We start from the raw sequence: 16,765 nt of genomic DNA, 5'->3' as shown, positions 1-16,765 counted from the left end.
TTTAATAATTCACATTTTTCTTTCATTATTCCCAGGTTTCTCAGCACTGAGGCAGATCAGGATATGAATGCTGGAAGGTAGCAAGCACAGCCAGCTCAGAACAGTGGCTCTTACTATTGCATGCTTTCACTGAGATCATCACGATCATCACGTTAACTTCTTTCATTCTATCACATTTTCACATCCATGATTATTCAGCACCATGGCTATTTAGTCATTGTTATTCATGGCTAAAGTAATAAAGCACAGGTACAGACATACGCTTACATACTGTTATGCTGATCTGCTGAAATGCACGCTCCTTCCCTGTGAGACAGAGTGACAGCACAGAAATAAATAGTGCAAGATTTAATCCTGCACAGAAATAAATACTGCAAGATTTAATCCTGTGAAGCGTACTTTAACCCCCTCTGCTTTGAAGACTTTTAAAAGTTATTTTTAAAACTATGTGTATGCGTATATGTATATGTGTTTGTGTGCGTGCGTGTGTGTGTGTGTGTGTGTGTGCATGTGAGTGCTGGTGTCATTGGAGTCCAGATGTTCTCCTGGAGCCAGAGTTACCTGTGGTTGTGAGTTGTCTGGTGTGGGTTCTGGGAACCAAAGTTAGGTCCTTTTTTACATGTGTATGTAAACATGTATCATACACTGCTTACCCACATGGGCACCATTTTTCTCTGTTCTGAAATCGTCCCCATGCGCTGCCTTTTTCTGGCCTGACTTGGGGTGGGAGCATGAGAGAGAGCGGCAGTGTCTTCAGATGAATGAATTCCATTTTGTTCAATAGTCACATTTTCTGGGCACAGAAATTAGAGATTATTGAATGGAGTTTGGTCATGGCATGTGTGAGATCTTTCTCCTGCAATTGCCCTGCCAACAGTGTCCATGTTTGCGGATCTTTAAGGAGATGAGCCAGGCAACCTTATTCACTTCTACACCGTTCTCCTTCAGTTTCTGTATACTTGGGAAGCGTTGCTGATCCACAGCAGTGCAGCAGCCAACTGAGGGAAGAAATCATTGGCCCTGAAGAGCTGGGATCTCACAAATGCAACAACGTGTGGGAAGGTGCCAGTGGGCATGGACCCTCAGTAGGCGGGTCTAGGAAGCGTGCTGTGAAGAAGGCCTCCAGTGTCGCCACTACCTGTGCCACTGTCTAGGGCAAGAGCTGTTTTCTGTGGAAATTCCTGGTCCAGCGGTAGCACCAACAATTTATAAATCTCTGATATTTTGACCATATTTCTTCCTAATTATTATTATTTATTATTATTGATCTAAGATTTGGTTGAGTTATTTGGGTAATAAGTGTGAAAAAAGTAATACGAAGAGAATTGACTCGACAAACAAACCAAGATCATGGCAGTGACGGCTCAGATGATCCTCCAATCACTAGTAGACATCATTTCAAAAAGATTTTAGCTGTTTCTGGAAACGGTGTGTGTGAGGGTGTCGGTGTCTGGTGTGGCACATCAGTGGAGGTGCCCAAGAGGCCAGAGAGGATGTTGGGGCCTCCGCAGCTGCAGTGACAGATGTATGGGCCATTTGCAAGTGGAGCATCTCAGCCAAGGAGTCAGCACCCCAGGTTCATGGATGTCTGTTTTACTACCCTCCCCCACTAGAACACTCAGTCCTAGATTCCTCAGTATTGAAGGGCTTACAGACTCCATCTTAGACCATATTGGGATGTGAGCCATCAGTACAGACTTTAGTATTTCCATTTTATAAAGGTATAAACTGAGCTTAGTGGTAAGTCCTCAAACTGTATTTTAAATATAATCATGTTTCTTGTATTCTCTACCTTTATGCTATCAATTCTCAATCATATCTCCCACAAATTTAAACCCAGTTAGCAGCTGTGTTTAGAGTTTTAAGCACCCGACCTACCCAGGTTAAGTAGTTATTAATAAATACCCTAATATTCCAAGTGACTCCTGGTCAGAATTCAGAGGAAATGGGAAGCCTCCTTTAGCTTCACAACAATCAACTTGGAAAATGATTGTTTGAAATTTAGTGTGTGTGTGTGTGTGTGTGTGTACAGGAGACATGGCACAATGGAGGTCAGTGACAGCTTGCAAGAATCACTTCTTTCCTTTTACTGTGCGAGTCTTGAGGATTAGCCTCTGGTCATTGGGTTTGGTGGCAGATGCCATCATTGGCTGAGCCATCTAGCCAGCCAAAGAAAATAATTTTGATGATTATGACTCACCAGCACATTTTGAGTGCCATTAAAAAAAGAGAAACCATCTGGCAGTTGTAGCTCAGTTCTTTCTCCCATTGCTGGCTGGACCTACACACATGCAGACCTCCCACAAAAATGCTGGTGTCTGCACAATTTTACTATGAGCAGACATTTTCAGTCAAAGCAGAGAGAAATGAGGCTCTGCCTGTCTGTTGCAATAATATTAATATTATCTCTGTACAGATGTTGTTAGAAGTATGGAGCTAAATGCAGAGCCCTGGAGATGCCCAGAAGCACACACGGGGTAAGCACAGCCATTCACGGAAGCCCTAAGAAGCTGGGGAGTAGCAGGATGAACTTTTTACCATGACAAAGTAGACTGATGTTGCCTATTCCAGTATGAGATTGACAGCAGGGAATAATGACAACCAGGTTAGTGCAGGATGCATTCGTGATGCACAGAGGTGGGAGAGATGCGTGGACTTGGTCAGAATAAGTCAGGACAGTGTTAACTACCTTGGGGCTATGAAGGCTGAAAGCTTAAGACTGCAAAGTGATTCTGGCTATCAGTGAGGTAAGGGAGAGTAGATGTGAATAAACACTCCTTACGGGCGCTTTGACAAGAAAGACCGCTATATTAGTGGGTAGCATTTCAGAATGCAAAGGAGCACACTGGCCAGGGATGAACTTCATGACAGTGAGGTAGAGCTGGTCGAGTTCTGGGAATGATGGTGGAAAAATTGATGCTCAGGGCACACCTTCCCATTTCATGCATATGCTTTCAGCTGCTGTGAACACACACACACACACACACACACACACACACACACATACACAGAGGCATGCATCTGCACACAAATACATTCATGCATGCACTCACACACATATGGGCACACATGTGCATGTGTACCTGAACACATACAAACACACTCACATGCAGACATATACATATGCATGCACACATACATACATGTATAGACAATACATGCATGTGCTTCTGTACACATTCAGATTTACCTAGAGGCAACAATGCATATTCTGTTTGCCTCCCACCCTCCTGCTTCTACCAGAGAGAAATTTCCAGACATGAAAAAGATGAGTAAAGCAGAACCGAATTAACTTTTAGGAAAAGGAGATGAATTTTGGTCCATGAGTTCTGGAGTGAAGGTTTTTGTCCCTGAAGGATGCTTGGTAATTTATTACTAAGGATAAAATTGAGTACATCCAAACTGGGCTGAGATCTAAATCCCTGAATTCATTTGTTCGTAATTTCAGTGTGAGGGTGGCACTTGCACAGTTATTTGTCCCTTTTGTGGATCTTGCAGGGGACAATTTTCTTGCTGAAGATGACGACGCCAGCCTTTGTAACATCTGAGATCTGATATTATGTCCCCAAATTGGAACCTTACACTGAAGAGTAAAATGAAATGTTTAGCAATGAGTGATTTTAAGATATCAATGATGAACACTTAACAAAGATTTCACTTTGCAAATTCAGGTCTTGCCTTTTATTTTTCAGCAAATAAAAATTGCCAAAATTATAAAGTTGAGAGGTCAGAGCCCAGAGCTTCAGAGAGCTGAGGTTGAGTCTTTACTTTTACCTGAATCAATACTGGTTTAATATATTTAATAGTTGGATCATTATTTTATTCTTCACAAGAACAAAGTTAGCTACATGTAAGTAATTTATTCACATTTCCTGATTGCCAACTGTATGCCAGGAACTAAGTTTGAAGAACTCATGAGGAAGACAAACCTCTGCCTTGGTGGAGTTCACCCTAGAATACAAAGAGGGATGCGTAGATGAAAATACAAATGCTTTCGTTGAACATGACCAGAGTTTTATGGTAATGTAGACAGCCCCTGCTTTGGAGAGAAGAGTACCTTTGGTATGTGGAGGCCTAAGGTTGATGCAGGGAATCTTCCTCATTGCTTTTCTGCATTAATCATTGAGGCAGGGTCTCTCAATAAAACCCAGAGCTCACTGAAATAGGTAGTCTTCTTTTTTTAATTTTTATTTATTTTTTAAGAAAAGAAAACAAATTATCTTTTTTTCATTATGCATACCAATCCAAGTTTCCACTCCCTTCCATCCTCCCATTCCCTCCACTTACCCCTCACCCATCCCCCATCCACTCCTCAGAGAGTAAGGCATATTGCTTTGGGGAAGGTCTAAGGTCCTCCCTACTATCTAGGCTGAGCAAGGTATCCATCCAAAGAGAATAAGTTCTCAAAAACCCAGTAAAAGCAGTAGTGATAAATCCTGGTGCCGCTGCCAGTGGCTCCTTAGTCTGTTCTAGCCATGCAACTATTAACCATATTCAGAGGAACTAGTTTGGTGTAATGCTTGTTCCTTCCCAGTCTGGCTGGTGTTGGTGAGCTCCCATTAGCTCAGGTAAACTGCTTCAGTGGGTGTCCCCATCATGGTCTTGACCTCTTTGCTCATATTCTCACTCCTCCCTCTCTTCACCTGCACTTTGGGAGCTCAGCCCAGTGCTCCCATGCAGGTCTCTGCCTCTTCTTCCATCAGTTGCTGCATGATAGGTAGGTAGTCTTCTCAATCAGCACGTTTCAGGGATTCCCTAGCCTTCACTTTCTAAGGACGGAACTATAGAGGAGCTGCTATGCCCAGCTGGCATTAATAGGATGTGAGGATCCGGATTCACATCCTCTTACTTATCCAGGACCTGCTTTAACGCTTGAGTCATCTTCTCAGTCCTTGAGAACTGTGTGAAGCCTCTCCCGTTCTCTCCAGAAAAACTTAAGGTGCTCTCGCCTCTTAAGCCTTGCCCACTTTCTGGAACACTACACACGGATACATCTGTAGGATTTTGTTGTTTCTTTTTCAGTTTACTGACTGCTTTTCCTTTAGAGATCTTACACGTTATGGCTCTGTGAATCTCCTTATCTCCACTTTACAAGTCAGAAAGCTGAGCAAGTCAATCTCTGGCTGCTCAGGGATGGATTCTGATGCCAAACCTTGGCTGACTTTGGAAGTTAGTCTCTAATTAAGCAAAATCTAACAGCATTTGACTTGCTACTGATGGTGGAACCGTTTATACATGCTTCTACATATATAAACGAGGACTTAAATGTTCATCTAGCCGACATCCCAATTAGCTAGAGAGCACAAAGGACCATTCTGCTGGGCAAGCTCCAGGTTCCATCCTGCCCAGCATCGTGTTGACAACTCAGGCCTGGAGGGATTCACCAGGGAAGACAGAGCTTTTCTCACTGACATTAACCTTAAAGGTTAGGTGTACTCTGAGTAGCCATTTATGGCTCTGACATTCATAAATTTGGTCAAAACCTTTATGAATCCATTTATATTCCTCGCCTGTACCTCTTTTGCGGTAATGAGCTCCATCCGTTTACTCTTTTCTGTGTGAAGTCAGGTTTCTCTTTATTTGTCCTTAGCCCATGTTATGCAGGTTTTGAGGGGTCTGACTCTTTCTGGGCTGAACTGAACATCATCACAATGACCGTTACTGTGCTCACATTATACATAAGTGCCAAACAATACATGAAATCGCATGTCACATTTCTGTTGTGGAGAGACCGATATTGTATTTAAAGATCTGCATTCTGTCTCCTCCACAGTTTTCTCAGTACACTTTCTGGTGATGTCAAATAGGTTCCAAGGTTCCTTGAGAATAATCTCATTTTGGTCTTCATGATTCACATTTTCATTTGAAGGCACCGCTGATCTGGCCATGTGGTAGCGGGAGGTAAATTTTATTTCTAATCTACCACATTTGAAGAGAAATCATAAACTATGTTGTGCTATGTGTATTTTATAGTTGATTATAACCAAGGAAAGTATAGAACATCCTAGAACAACAGAAACACAAACCTAGCTGTCAAGAATTCAGTATCCTAAAACCAAGCCTGGACCGAAATATTCACATTCATGAGATTAGAGGTTAGCTACATATTTTCCTAGATCTCATAACACTGCGGAATCCGGAGTTCTCATTTCCTTGGCGTCTGACTTGAGCAGAGTCAGCTCAGTCTTCACGAGGTCTAACAGCCTTCCTTCTATTCCAGTGCGATTCATTTCCTTCCGTAGTTGTTGGAAGCTATCGGGTGGCTCACATGCGACCTTCCTTCCATCCAGCAAAAGATCTCAGCAAGTGAAGAAAATAGCAAATGTCCTCCTCCCATGCCCTCACAGAAGTATTAGAGTTATTCCCATGGTAGGTTTGTTTTAGGCTGGCCTGAACTGGGCAGTCAGGTGAGAAAGTATCCCCTGGATCCCTTCTCCTTCAACAGGCAAGTTGGCAGTAATCCTGGTTACTGTTTTGTCCAGTACACACAAGCTGGAGTTATTTGAGAACGGGGAACCTTAGTTAAGAAAATGACCCTACTCTTTTGTTTCTATAGAATTAAAATAAAAATGTAGCAACCTAAGGCTGCTTTGGAAAAGAATGAATGACTTCATCTCAGAAGTGGCAGACTGTGTGCTTATGTGTGGAGAAAGCTTAAGACTCGCGTCAGAATGTGCACTTCACTGTAAGCACTCAGTGCTGTCTGCTCTGCATGGGGACTTTGGGGGAGGGTTGAAGGAGAGGGGAGAGGCAAGGAGGGGAGCAGAGAAAAATAAAATCAATAATAAAAAAACCTGTCTGCTCTGAGAAAGTGAGGCCTAGTGTCTCCATGCGACCTGACTTCTGGTCCATCGTGCACGATAGCAGAGTTGTTGGCTCACATTCTTGCTGAACTACAGGTGAATTTGGCACGAATCTTCCTGTATCCTGATGGATTTCTGGTGAGAACACTCTGGGCAGAGGGAGTGGGCATCAAAAGCACATCTATTTTTAAAGTTACTTCACTATAGTTTGGAGACAACTGTTTTCATTTGAAGGCTTGAGTGGTAAATGATGGAAGCATTGTCTCCTTGGGTTTCAGATAAAGTGGCTTAGCTTCCTCACAGAGCAGCTTCCTGCTGGTGGAAGGAACCTTCATACATGGCCACTGCCGATCCAGGCGACATATCCACAAACACGCAGAGACAGGGAAGGGGATCACAGTGTCAACCTAGGAAAGCAAACACTTTCCCAAAATTCCTCAGGAAACTTCTTCTTTTTTTTTTTTTGCTCTTTTTGATTTTTATTTTTTTGTTCTTTTTTATTTTTATTTTTTCTTTTTTTATTAATTTATTTATTTGTTTATAAAAATTTCCACTTCCTCCCCTCCTCCCCATACCCTCCCATTTCCCCCACTCCCTCTCCTCCTCCCCTTCAACTCCCTCCCCTCCTTTCTCTCCAGTCCTAAGAGCAGTCAGGGTTTCCTGCCCTGTGGGAAGTTCAAGTTCCTCCCCTCTCCCTCCAGGTCTAGGAAGGTGAGCATCCAAACAGACTAGGATCCCAGAAAGCTAGTACATGCAGACAAAACAAGACCCAGTGCCATTGACAATGGCTTCTCAGTCAGCCCCCATGTCAGTCACATTTAGAGACTCCGGTTTGATCACATGCTCGTTCAGCCCCAGTCCAGCTGGCCTTGGTGAGCTCTCATTCGATTAGTCCCCTTGTATCCGAGGGTGAACACCCCACACAGTTCTGATTTCCTTTTTCATGATCTCTCTCCTTCTGCTCCTCATTTGGACCTTGGGGGCTCAGTCCAGTGCTCTGATGTGGGTCTCCGTCTCTATCTCCATCTATCGTCAGATGAAGGTTCACTCTAGTCCTGCCTTTCTTGCTCACGTTCTCCCTCCTTCTGCTTCTCATTTGGACCTAGGGAGTTAAGTCCAGTGTTCCAATGTGTGTCTCTGTCTCTATCTCCATCCATCGCCCGATGAAGGATCTATGGTGATATACAAAATATTCATCAGTATGTCCTCAGGAAACTTCTGCAGGAACAGGCGACGTTCCCAGGTTAGGAGGCACTAACAAGTGATTCTTCAATTGTTCCTGCGTTTGAGGAAGAGCGGGAGGAAGGGAATGGAAATGGCTAGCCAACCTACAACGTCTGCCACACATTTTAAAACACAAGAACCTCAAACTGGTGCTTCAGATTTTCACAGAGCCTAGTGCAGACAGAAGGGGTAAGGGCAAACATGGTCGGATGAGAATGTTCTCTGCTGCAGTGGTCAGCTGTGAAGGGGAGCTTCCTGCTCTAGTAATTGTTCGAAAGGGAAAGAACTTCTTCCTTCTATTTGTCAGGTTATTATTGTTGTTGTTGTTGATGATGATGATGATGTTTGTTTATTTGTTGATACCATTCTTGCTGTTCCTTGGTTTGCTCTGTAAAATGAAGCATCCAAGAGTTGCCTCAGGCAGGTTAGAGAAAAGCCCACTAAGTCTGCCTGATGCTGGGAATCTGAGCCTTCCCTCTAGCCCAGGGCTGGGCTCGCCCTGCTTTACTAGAAGAGCTCCATTTCCCATCTCAGTATTTATAACCCTCTCTTAGAGAGGAAAATGGTTGTACTAGGAAGTCATATTAAGGCGGAGAATTCGGGCAGACCCAGTAGTAAAAAGATAAAGACATAATTTAAGCTCATTTGGTTGAAAAGATAAATGTAGATAAAAGCCCGCGAACAGGAGCCAAATGCCTTGGCGCAGGAAGCCCACAGACAATGGACTTGGCCATCAGCCACACAGCCATCACCGTCTGCTGAGGGTCTGTTCCTGAGCAGAGTGAGTGTCCACAGAGGGACTCTACCCTCCTGCTGGGAGTCCTGAGGAGCCACTGGACAAGGCTGGGCCGGAAGGGCCGCAAGGCAGAGACAAAGAAGCCTGAAAGAAGGAGCCTGCCGTTTTCAGAGACTGCTCAGTCAAAAATCGCCTCAGGCCTTAGTGCTCTGAGAGGGTTTTCAAATAAGACCTTTGCTTTCAGATAGAAAGTCTAGAATCCTTTGTCCTTCTTAGTAAGGAAACATAGGTTTTAACGAGTGCATGCCTTTATTCAGAAATACCTGCAAGACGTTGTTGACATTGCTTGGGTCCTTGGTTGCTGCTGGAACGGCCTCATGCTTGCTGTGGCTCAGATCAATCATCACCCATTGGCTGAATATGCTACGGAGCAGGGTCTGTGCTGGGTCCTGTCAATAAGATGAAAAAAACAAGGTGCCTCTCTGGAGTACCTTTTATTTTGACTAGAGGCACTTTCTTCCTCTTGGGACAATGGAAATGTCTGGTGAGGTTTTAGTTGCCACAATTTTGAGGGGGTCACTTAAATCTAGTTGGCAGAGACCAGAGATACTCCTAAGGACAGTACCAGCAGGTAAGTAATTGGCCCACAGTCTAAGCAGTGTTGACATTGAGAGAACCTCTGCTATGAAGATACACTGTGGAAAAACCATATGTTTATATACTGTGTGTGTGTGTGTGTGTGTGTGTGTGTGTGTGTGTGTACGCAAAAATAGGTTGGGCAGAGAGCTTAACTGATAAAATGCTTGCTGTACAAATACGATGATATGAGTTTAATTCCCAGTACCGACACTGAAAAGCCAGGTCTGGTGGTACAAGCTTATATCTTGGTATTTGGACTTTTAGGCTAGCCAGTCGGCAAACTCCATGAGTCCCAGGCAAATGAGAGACTCTGTTCAAGAAACCAAGTGGACAGAGCTCAAAGAAGAACTCCTGAGGCTGACTCCAGGCCTGTACATACAATCAAATGCATACGCATGTGCCTTCCTACACATGTGTGCCTGGACACACAGGAATATGCACACACTTGGGGGGAGGGAGAGACAGGGAGGAGGAGGGGAACATGGCTATAGACTGTGCAGAAGGTAGAGTATCCTCAGCACAGGGTGGTGCGGGAGAATTGTCTGCATTCTGTCAATCATGTTTTAAATAAATGCTGATTGGCCAGGCAGGAAGTATAGACGGGGAAAACCAGACAGGAAGTAGAAATGATGCAATGAAAACAGGAGAATCCTGGGAAGGAGGAAGCTGATTCCTCCCACTCCTGCCCAGATCACCAAAGCAGCACGATGTGATCTGCCCCACTGAAAAAGGTATTGAGCCATATGGCAAACATAGATAAGAACAATGGGTTAATATAAGCTACAAGAGCTAATAAGTAGCCTGACCTAATGGGCCAATCAGATTTATAACTTATGGAGACCTCTGTGTAATTGATTTTCTTTGGGGCTTGCCAACTTGTTGGGGTACCGGGCAGGACAGAAACCCCAACTAGCCAGCCCCTCATGTTACAACAGGGCTCATCACTTCTATCTGAAGGAGCCTGCGAAGAGTGTGAAGACACCAGGTGTTCGGTGGGGTCTGAAGACTGATTATGAACTACACAGATGCTTGGAGTGGATTCCACATACGCAAAAGAAGAGGAGCCTGTGGCAGAGCCCAAGGAAAAGTTCAGGAATGTTTCAGGTGAGATGGAGGAAGGGTTGAGTCATGATGCTGGAGGTTTAAGCTAGATCATGTTATTCGTGACCCATGGATCAGCCTAAGGAGTTTGAACTCATCTCTACAATTGATTTGATGGAGAGCAACTGACAGGGATGTTACAAATTATTACACAGAAATATCATCAAGGCAGATACACACACACCTGTGACACAATGGGACTCTGTCTCCTCTTTGAGGAGCTCTCCACTTCACTACATAGCAACGGAGTGACCCACTGTTTAATTGAATTCCAACACAGCAGTGTTAGATGTCAGTTCAAGGACCAGTTCCACAGGAAGTCAGAAGACAACAACAGACAGCAGGCTCCCAAATTATCATAATGCCTGTCCAGTTTGGTTGCAAACTGCTGATCCCATGACCCTCTTGAGTGTAACAGTTTGCTATAGCTGTCATGGTGCTCATGGGGCACAGGAAATCAGCCGCTTGCTGGGCACTAGCTTATTATGGAGGATGTCTCGCAGGAAGTGGTGGAGCGACCAGATGTGTAAATACGTGGGGCAAGATTAGGAAGAGTTTCGTTGTGGCATTTTGAGGGTGGTCCACACTCTTAGCATGTGGATACCTTATCCTTAACTGGAAGCCCTCTGAACTCTGTTTGTTGTTCTGTGGAGGCTTCAGTCCATAGTAAACGTGCTAACACCATTGGCCTTCAGTGCCGCTGGATCTGCACCCTCTACCTGTACCCTAGAGAGGGAAGGGTGGCGACGGAATCACACTTACAACTTTATCACCATCAAGCCTTATCCTAAGTTTGTGTGCAAGCCTTGCTGATGACTGAACAGCACACAAAGAGACATAGGACTTGGTTTTAGGATCTGTGTGTCCGCAAATGGGAACAGAGAAAAATACTTCTTTTTGTTTCACAGATCAATCGCTATTACTGTCTGAAATAAACACAAGGGGTTGTGGAGAGTTCTATTGGCTCCCTTTGTTTCTGTGCCCTCCGCCTCATTCTCACACATGCAAGGACAAGAATTGAAGTGCAAGCGTTCTTTGGCAGCAGGGGGACACTGGTAAGTGTCAAATTTTCCACAAATATTTTGGATGTTGAAGTAAAGGCATTGAGGGATAGCTGGTAGAAGATATCCCATGGTTTGGCCTCATGAGCAAATGCTCCACTGATGACCTACATATCCTCCCGAGCCCACAACAATGTCTTTGGTGACAGTTCCCACAATCTTTTAAAATTTTGTAGCCCATCTCTTCTGAAGGAAAACGGTTTGGTGAGCAGTTATGAGGATCCAGCAACTTAAGGAAGTAAAACCCCAAACATTCCAATCATCAGGAGAATGTGAGCTTGGAATACGTAGAGATCTACGTAGAACCAAAGCAAGGGAGAAAACTTTGGTAGCAAGGAGACCGTGAGGAAGAGGACTGAGTCTAAGAGGGTGACTGCACAGTGCAGAGCTGGGGTTCAAGTGCTCAGGGGCAGGGGAGCCAGATGAGACAAGGTCCTTTGATTCATAACAAAGTAAAACAGGGTGCCTGCTTGTCAGTGGGTTTGAAGAGAGCCATGATGGGTCTGGAGGGTTGGAGACTCAATCATGGCCGCTGAGTATGATAGGATGGCGGGGGTAACAGGGTGGAGGATGTTAGAAGATATCTGATTGATCGATTTCCTGAGTAAAAACACATCACACCACCCTGCGAGAGTCTCCTTAGAAATGACAGCGTAGAGGACGGAATCTGATACTGTGAAGCAGGAGCCACGTTGTTAAGAGAGTGCCGAGAGTGAAGAGAACGAGTTTCATGAGGAAAACAAAGACGTGGAAGAGTTTCTTAAACACAGAATGGGGTTCAGGAGACATTGTTAAAGCATTTGCTTTCTTTTTTATTAGGATGAGAGCAGCAGGAGGAATGTGTCTCTTTGCAATAGTTGACATACTTCACCAACAGTAAGGCTTAAACAACACAGTCAAGTTTTCTGAGAAGCGGGTGCTCTCAGAACTGGTCACTTCTGATATGTGAATATCATGCCCAGTCTCTGGGAATCCTTGGCTTTCTCCAGCCTGTAGAAGCAACATTCTGATCCTCCCCTCCACATAAATTTTATGAAGATGCTGCTAATATTGAATTGAAATCATCCCACACAGATATAAATTCATTGTAATCAATTATCTTGGCATCGGTGCTGTTTACAAATGAGGTAGCATGCTGAAGTACTGTGAGTTAGAACCGTGACACCTTTTCTAAGGGGAATAACCCAGTCTATAGCATGGAGCATGGATATGCTGTAACAGACCAAAAAAGAGGAAAGCAAGTTCAAGAGGCTATCTTTTGCCAGTAAAGATGATGTTGGCTACTGCTCACTGCAGAATGGCCGTAGGATGAGACTCGGGAATGTTCTGGTCAATACAAGGCTGGCCCAGGGCAGGTACAGTATGAGTGGATGAAGGGAGCCTGTGCTGGGCACAAAGCTTACTTCTCACCATCCAACTCCAAGGCCCTGCTTTGTAGAATCAGTGTGCAGGATGCGTTTTTTTGGCTGAATCGCACTAGGTTGCTCTTAGAACACAGGAGAGGAAGCTAGAAATACACTCTCAGCACTTCTAAATTTTAATTTCTTAGAGACTAGAATGGAGCAACCCTTATGAAAGACTTTTGTGAGGCTGCCCTCCCTAAGATAACCCCCTGAGGACAGCATCCAGATCTTCTTTACACGTGTCTAGTACCTACCCTTCGATGCAAAGTACTCAGCGAATATACAAACAGCTACTTCCTAGTGGTAATAACGTGCTTACTTGGTTAACAGTGAATTCATAGGGAAATGATGGAATTGGGAGGAGTGGATGCTTAGAGACTTAGAAACTAGCACAAGATGTTTGAGGATATGGAAGACATTCTGAAGAGGCAGTGTGTCTGTAATTCATGACTTTTCTCCCTAGGTAAATACTGAGAATCTGTCTGTTGTGTGTTCACACACATGCATGCACATGAACACACACTTGTGCGCACGCGCGCACACACACACACACACACACACACACACACACACAGTGTCACTATGTAACCCTGGCTGGCCTGGAAGTCTTCATGCAAAACAGGCTAGCTCAACTTCACAGAAGCCCACCAACTTCAGCTTCCCGAGTGTGTGCCTAACAGTGTTCCTAACACCTGGACACTTGAGCAGTTCAAAGCAGTTGTGAGATATTAAATTTGGGTAAGGGATTGTTTTCTCTTCCTTCTCATATTTGTCCATTTTATAACAGCTTTGTTTAGTTGTGCAAAAAAAGGGGGGGGCTTTGCATCATTGTTCTCTGTAACAAGCAGGAGGTAATGAGTTACTTAAATGACCTGTAGGGCCCAGGGTAGAAGGAAAGAAATTGAAGATGCCAACAATGGTACATTAAAGCAAGCCCAGGGACCTTCCTTACAAGGAACCTAACAGGCTCACCAGTATAGCCAGTCCTGTCTGTTAGCCACACAGCTACTGGATGATAGCAAAAAAGGTTGCTAGGAGCAATTCTTGAAGTGTTGGAGGCAACAGGCAACATTGGGCTTTTGGTTAGGGTCTTGTTAGCTACAAAGAGAAATAATGCCACCTTGATTTACTGAGTGATTCCTTCTGTTCTAATTCCTCACAGGTTCATGGGGCTAAATCCCTTGTTTGTAATCTTGCAAAGCATGACCTCACCTTCTCTTGCACACACATCTTTAGCTGTAGGCCCTCTAACTCCTGAGCATCTGACCATTTGAGGCTTGCCTCTCACCTTTCACCTGCTCATGCCATAGGGTCTCCCCCTTCCCTCTCTGGGCTCTGCAGCCATGCATTGGCTCTAACTCATGTGGTCATGCCTACATGACCTGGACCTACACTTGGGAGGAGCCACACTGTGTTCAGTACCTGATGTGACTGTTGATCTTGTGGATTTGCTGTGCTGTGCCTAGTCTCCTGTATTCCCTATTCAACCTTCTTGATTTGAGGGTTGTGCTTTTCAGGGGTACTCATTCATAAAGTGACACCGAAGGTCACACCAGGAGTCTCCTCTAAAGAAAATGTGATGAAATTTGACAGTTGTCTCAAGATTTATTACTTATGGATGTATTTCCCAGCTTGCCTGGAGTTTAGCCATGTTGCCAATGGTTATAATACCTCACTGTTAATGTAGGTGGGGAGTAACATGAAGTGGTTGATAGTGCTGCGTGTGAATGAGCTTTCGGGGGCTGGCTGCTCATCTTCAGGCATATTTGTTGCAAATGGCAGGATAGAAAAATTTCATGATTCCTTAGAATTTGATGACCACACATATATATGATCTTCAAGACTCTGTGTGTGTGTGTGTGTGTGTGTGTGTGTGTGTGTGTGTGTGTGTAGCTATATGGTTAATGCATAATGGTCAAAAGTGAGACCCTATATCCAAGGGGTCTGGGATGATTGGAAGTGCCACCCCAGTCCCTGGTATCCATCCTAAGACCACTTCCCCTGGGGGTTGCCTTGGTCTAGACTCCACTTCCAGGAAGCCCGCCAAGCTCTGACCCCTCCCCAGGGAAAGTCAGTACCACTCCCACAGGTTATTTAGGCTCACACCTAAATAAAAGGTGTGATGAACATGTGGATGTGTGGGTTTTGCATGATCTCTCCCTCTCTGTCTCACTCCCAACCCTCCCCCCATGCTCCCAACCACTCGGAAGCACTGCTTTTATTAAATGTGGGCATCTTTGATTTGGTCTAATCTGGTCTGATTGGAGTTATTTTGTGTTGGTGGAGAGAATCGTCTTAAGATTTTTCCTAACATATAATATAGGCAATGTTTAGTCACATGTCAGTCTTCACTCTGGTAGATACAAAATTAAACAAAAATGATGATGAATGAATGAATCAAAGGTTTTTATCTCCTAAGACATCATGATGATTAATGTTTATTGCCAACTTGACAGGATTGGATATGGAATAACCAAAGAGCCAGCCCCCTGGGCACATCGGTGAGGGATTAGATGTTAGTTAGGTGGAAACCTCACCTAAATATTGGTGGGACCATTCCCTGGCCTAGAGTTCTAGACTGGATAAAAAGGAGAAAGGTGTCTGACGGGATAGGTCCTCTCTCTTCTTCCTGACTGTGGCACAGCGTGACGAGCAGTGAGCTGTGGCAAGCTCCCGCAGCTGCGATTCCCACCTTGACCCACCGTGAGCCACAGTCAGCCTTCCTTCTTTTCTTGGCTTTGTCAGTGTTTGTCAGTATATTTTACCCCAACCACAACACAGTCTCTCTCTCTCCCTTCGGTTTATTGTGGCTTTCCCTTCCGACAGAAGCCAATCAAGAGCCTTGTTGGTGTGACTGCCCACCTGTAAGACCAACCTGGATGTCACTGTCTGAAATGAGGACTTCCCATTTTTATCTTGCTTTGATTTAGAGTTCTGGGTAGTGACTGTAGCATCCTAGGACATTGGTCTTTCTGGAATAAACACAATTCCCATGGCTTATAAATAAAGAACACTAAATTCTACGGGTATCGTGGTTCCTAGTGGAATTCAGTATTCTATGCAATCATACTCCTCGTCATTGATGATTGTAAATTATCTGACTATGTTAAAGACACTTCATAGTTTACCTTCTTTCCCTGTATTATTTGGCCCAGTTAAGTATCCAAAGACCCATCTAATTATGCTTACATTATTTTAAAATTTTAAGTGGAGACTTTAGCTTTCTTCACAGAAACCACTATTGCAGTTCATTCACTTTCATTTGAACAAGTTATTTCTTTCATGCTGTCTGTAACCCTCTGATCCCAGCTGTCACTTGTGACAGATTAGGGCTTCCAGACCCAGAAATGCAGATCCCATAGGTCACATGTCCCAGAAATGGAAAATGTGATTTCTCCCAGGGGCCAGATACACAGACCCTTATATCATCTCACACTCTGAGAGAGCCCCTCCCCCTGCAGACTGGCCGCATATCCTTTGGTTGTGCGGCATCTTTATCTCTGACCTCCAAACAGGGTCACTGATGTAGCGGTCGACAGAAAGCTTTCAGGAGTGAAGGAGGGCTTAGCGCAATCAGGCAGCGTGCTCGGTCCAGCATGGTGATCGCTTCTGACACGGCTGATAGAGGGACTTCTTCTGCAGCCATTGATTTCCGTGTCAGGCGGATGAAGAGGAGCATATTGATGAGCTTTTGTCATTACTTTGCCAAAGGTGTCTTGTCAGATAGAAGACCAATAGAGGAAGTCAACTTAAGCCAGCCCATCAAATCAATTTTCCTGGTGCTGAAGGGAACAGATG

General features: G+C 44.4%; 1 long non-coding RNA gene across 6 annotated transcripts in view; it reads left to right on the top strand.

Moving 5' to 3' along the window:
- The window catches only part of LOC125410641 (uncharacterized), a 31,492-nt gene that overhangs the window by 6,629 nt on the left and 8,098 nt on the right, over window positions 1-16,765 (top strand). For 3 of the 6 annotated variants that reach the window (XR_015735926.1, XR_015735923.1, XR_015735927.1), the window contains 3 exons: window positions 2,417-2,477; window positions 10,338-10,506; window positions 11,412-11,558. This is a non-coding gene — a long non-coding RNA (uncharacterized LOC125410641). The remainder of the gene's footprint in view (window positions 1-2,416; window positions 2,478-10,337; window positions 10,507-11,411; window positions 11,559-16,765) is intronic. The other 3 variants (XR_015735924.1, XR_015735925.1, XR_015735928.1) reach the window with 2 other exon arrangements.

Source organism: Myodes glareolus, chromosome 22 (genome assembly GCF_982192425.1).
Source record: "Myodes glareolus chromosome 22, mMyoGla1.1, whole genome shotgun sequence".
Classification (NCBI taxonomy): domain Eukaryota; kingdom Metazoa; phylum Chordata; class Mammalia; order Rodentia; family Cricetidae; genus Myodes; species Myodes glareolus.
This window is presented reverse-complemented; position numbering and strand designations above follow the sequence as displayed.